The 4714-nt window shown below is 44.6% G+C and overlaps 1 protein-coding gene across 1 annotated transcript in view; it reads left to right on the top strand.

The window, feature by feature from the left end:
- The first annotated feature begins 6 nt into the window (after window positions 1–6).
- Window positions 7–4714, top strand: part of AUNIP (aurora kinase A and ninein interacting protein) — a 13228-nt gene continuing 8520 nt past the window's right edge. The window contains exon 1 of the mRNA XM_006777649.2: window positions 7–32. The gene's annotated coding sequence lies outside the window, so the exon portion shown is untranslated. The remainder of the gene's footprint in view (window positions 33–4714) is intronic.

Raw genomic sequence — 4714 nt, forward strand, 5'->3', positions numbered from 1 at the left:
ACGCGGCGGCGCTGAAGAGGCGGAAGGTGCAGGTGGGACGGTGGGGAGCGAGAGGTGTTTGGGGAGGGGGGAAGGGACATTTTGGGGGACCGGGAGGTGATGAAGGTAAAGTCAGGGACTGAGAAGGAAACACCTTTGGGAATTCAAAGGCGAGAGGGAGCGGAGTCTGCAGAAACGGTGAAACATGGAGTTTGGGGAGGGCGGGAGGAAGGCGGACTGGAGGGATTCGCAGAGACTGGGACTTGGGAGGTGTGGGGCGAGTCCTCAGGGACTCGGAGCCCTGAGGCGGCCGGAGGAGAGGCTGAAGAGGGGGCTGGGGCTTGCAATAATGGCAATATTGAAAATGAAAGAAAAAGAAAAAGAAAAAAAGGAAAGAAAAGGCTGAAGTATTGGGATCTTCTCATTCTGAGTAGCCGCCAGCTTGCAGGCGGTCTACCTGAGAGAACCAGGAACTTCAGGGGGAAAGAATGGAAGAGACGGGGAAGGGAGCCGGCCCCGCGCTTATTGAGCGCCCACCGGGTGCCGGACACGGTGCTAAACACTGAATATGCGCCATCGGTGTCGGCGCCATCGCCCTGGGGGCACGCGGACCCGAGGCAGCGACCCGCCCGGGACACCCAACCAGGAAGGTTGGACATCACACCCAGGTTTGCCACACGTTCAAGATTCTGTGTTAGTCATTACAAAGGAGCAAAAGTGTGAGGTCATCTTCAATGCTTATTGCGCATTTTATGCTGGACATGGTGCTGAGTGTCCCAGACATGTTATCTTGTTGGTGCAGCTTTATATGGTAGGGAGACTAATGATACCCATTTTATGCACGAAAACTGAGGCTCAGAACACTCTGAGGGCAGGATTCTTGCTCTAAAGTGGGAAGAAAGGAGGTGCACTTGGCTGAAGTATCCCCTGTGTCATTAATGGTAGGTAGTCACAAAAACACAGCGATGTAGATACTGCCATTATTTTTTTTAAAGATGAAAAAAAATTGAGGCTTCGGTTAAGAAATATTCCCATGTAAGCAGGGGCTCAAGCCCCGTTCTTACTGCTGCAGAGGCCAGTGTTCTTATTCTCTGCCAGGCAGAATATAGGCCCAGGTGGGTGGTTTACAGGGAAATGGGACTTTGGAAGCGAGAGGGATGATCATGATTTGGGATTAACAAGGAAGATTTAACTGAGCAGGTCGAACAGGACTTGAGATTAGCCAGGTGTGCTGAATCTGGATAGTTTGGATAATAGCTCAAAACCAGGTGGTTAACGGTTAACCACCCAGTGGTCGGCAAACTGCGGCTCTCGAGCCGCATGTGGCTCTTTGGCCCCTTGAGTGTGACTCTTCCTAAGCCTTAGGAGTACCCTAATTAAGTTAATAACAATGTACCTACCTATATAATTTAAGTTTAAACAATTTGGCTCTCAAAAGAAATTTCAGTCATTGTACTGTTGATATTTGGCTCTGTTGACTAATGAGTTTGCCGACCACTGGACCGTTAACCTAATCTAAACCATGAATGACAGTCTTTTCTTTGGGTGGCTACAGCTTGCTTGAGTAAAAACAATTGAGTATTGTTTAAAAAAAACTCTTACAGCCCAGCAGGTGTTGCTCAGTGGTTGAGCATTGACCTATGAACCAGGTCACAGTTCGATTCTCCTGTCCAGGCACATGTCTGGATTCATACCTGGGTTGTGGGCTGGATCCCCAGTAGGGGGTGTGCAGGAGGTAGATGATTCTCTCTCACCATTGATGCTTCTGTCTCTTTCCCGCTCCCTTCCTCTCTCTAAATTCAATACAAGCAAAAATGTCCAGCCGGCACGGCTCAGTGGTTGGGTGTGGACCTATGAACCAGGAGGTCGCCAGTTCTATTCCTGGCTGGGGCCGGGGTCCGGTTGTGGGCTTGATCCCCAGCATGGGAGGCAGCCAATCAATGATTCTCATCATTGATGTTTTTATCTCTCTATCTCCATTTCTCTCTGAAAATCAATAGAAATATATTTTTAAAAAGAGGAAAAAAACCCAAACACATCTTACAACTAAAGACATTTTTTAAGAAGTAGCAAATGAGCCACCTGCTCCTTTAATTTTATTTAAACTTAAAGTTTTGGGGATAGGTAATACAGTCACATGGTACATAATTTAAAATGTACAGGATATACAGTAAAGTATCTCCCTAGTAGTCCTAACCATCCTTCCCCATCTCCGAGGCCATGACTTTCTTATGTATCTTTCTAGAGTTATTCTATGCATCTACAAGCAAATCATATTTTCTTTCTTATAAGTAGGATCATATTATTCATTGTTCTGCAATTTGCTTTTTCACTTATTGTACATTATGGATCATTTCATATGCATTCATAAAGAGCTGCTCCATTCTTTTTAAAGACTATATAGCATTCCATTACATGGAACAGTACCCATTAATGAGACATTATTGTTTTAGTCTGTTTTGGTGAGGACTTTCTTCCTGTCTTTCAGATGGCCACATTCTCACATTTTCACTGTGTGCTCACATGGCCTTTTCTTGGTGCATGTTGCAGGGTGAGAGGGGGAGAGTGGGGGAGAGAAAGAGATACAAATTGTTCTTCTCAGATGTTGCAATTTTTACAAATTGAAAGCAAAATCCTCTGCTAGCAAAAAGATTACAGTTCTGATTCTCATTTTATTGAGGTGGTCTAGAAGCTATTAAAAAATAATTTAACTTCCACAGCTGAACATCTTTAAAAAAAAAAGGGTTGTCCTGCCAGGTGACTTAGTTGATTGGAGTGTCATCCCATACACCAAAAAGTTTTGAGTTTGATTCCCTGTCAGGGCACAACCTAGGTCAGGGGTGGGCAAACGTTTTGACTCGAGGGCCACAATGGGTTCTTAAACTGGACCGGAGGGCCAGAACAAAAGCATGGATGGAGTGTTTGTGTGAACTAATATAAATTCAAAGTAAACATCATTACATAAAAGGGTACGGTCTTTTTTTTTTTTTTTTAGTTCTATTCATTTTAAACGTGCCGTAGTTTGCCCACGTCTGACCTAGGTTGTGGGTTCCACCCTGGTTGGGGCGCATACAAAGATGTAAGTTGTTTGGAAAGAATTTACATTGGCTATATAGATAAAGGGAGAGGGAGAAGAGGAAGGGGAGCTAGTTCTGGGATAAGCACAATCTGTAAGGAGGAAGTGTTTGCTTCTTTGGATGGATGGGCAACGGTCCAGATAGTTCATGTATATGCATGATGAGATGGCTCTAGGGTTCAATTGCACCTGGCTGTTATCTTGGATAATGACAGAAATAGCCACCTGGAAGTTAATTCAAAGTTCCAACACACACATGGGTGGCTGTGAGTGCCCTCCCATGCACAGAAGGTTTGTTGGTTTGATTCCCACCTGGTCAGGCACATCTGGGTCTCTTGGTCTCTCTCTCCCTCTCTTTCCCCCTTTTCCTCCCTTCTCCCTTGCCTCCCTTTCCTCTTCTCTCTCTGTTTGGATTAAAAAAAAGTTCCAACTTACACTCAGGAATGTAAGCAGTCTTGTTGGTTTTTGCTGATTAACCCCTTCTTGTCTCTTCCTTCCATTGTCTGGCCTGCTGCAGTTTAATTTAGGACTTTTCAGAATATTCTTGTCAAACCAAATTGCAGTATCTCTGAGATGTGTGTATATTTGGGAAGAAGGCCAGTCTGGCTGACCAGAATGAGGCAGACAGGAGTGAATGAGATCTGAAAGGCGTGAGAGGGCATACATGGACAGATCCTGACTTACGGGGGTTGGGGCTTCAACATAGGACGTTTGGGAAGATACACTTCAGTCCATAGCATTGTGTGTGTGTGTGTTTACCAGTCCTTTACTGAAGAAAAGTTATCTCCAATCTTTTGTTATTAAAAACACTTCAGTAATGAAAAATTTATACACACATCATTTTGCATATACTAATATATGAATGTATCTGTAGCATGAATTTCTAGAAGTGGAATCACTAGGTCTGTAGTGGAATGTATCTGTTTTTAAAATTAAGAATATGAAACCTATGATTTTGTTTAGTAAATACAAAAGTCTCTCCCTTCTATACAATAGTTAAAGTTTGGATCACTTCAGAAACCTGAAACATGTTTTCTACAATGCAGGAATTCCTGAGAGAAGACCTTGTGTTAACTAAGCTTGTTAAATCAGTAGTTTAAAGTTATCTTGCTTCCTTGGTAACCTTTTTGTTCTTCTCTAGTTTGTGAGTTAACAAGCAAAAAAGTATAAGCTGTATCATATTATAGCACAGGTAGAATGGTGACTGTTTTTCCCCCAAATGTAGAAGAAAAGACTAATTTATGGTTGGTGGGAAAATACACATATTTATAAAAAATGATCAAAATGTGTAATGGGTATTTATTACTCCTGAATTAGGAATAAGCCTTTTATTATTAGAACTAGAGGCCCGGTGCACAAAAATTTGTGCACTTGGGGGAAAGGGGGGGTCCCTCAGCCTGGCCTGTGCCCTCTTGCAGTCTGGGACCCCTCGGGAGATAACGCCCTGCTGGCTTAGGCCTGCTCCTGGGTGGCAGAGGGCAGGCCCAATCCCTAGGTGCAGCCTCTGGTCGGGTTAGGGTTAGAGCAGGGCCGCTTGGGGAGTTGGAGCGCCTTCCCCTGTCATGCACAGAGCAGGGCGGATTGGGAGGTTGCGATGCCACCCTCAGTCACCCTCAGGGTAGGGCTGATTGGGGGGTTGGGGCACCGCTCACTGTCACA

This window comes from Myotis davidii, unplaced genomic scaffold (genome assembly GCF_000327345.1).
Source record: "Myotis davidii unplaced genomic scaffold, ASM32734v1 scaffold149, whole genome shotgun sequence".
Taxonomy (NCBI): domain Eukaryota; kingdom Metazoa; phylum Chordata; class Mammalia; order Chiroptera; family Vespertilionidae; genus Myotis; species Myotis davidii.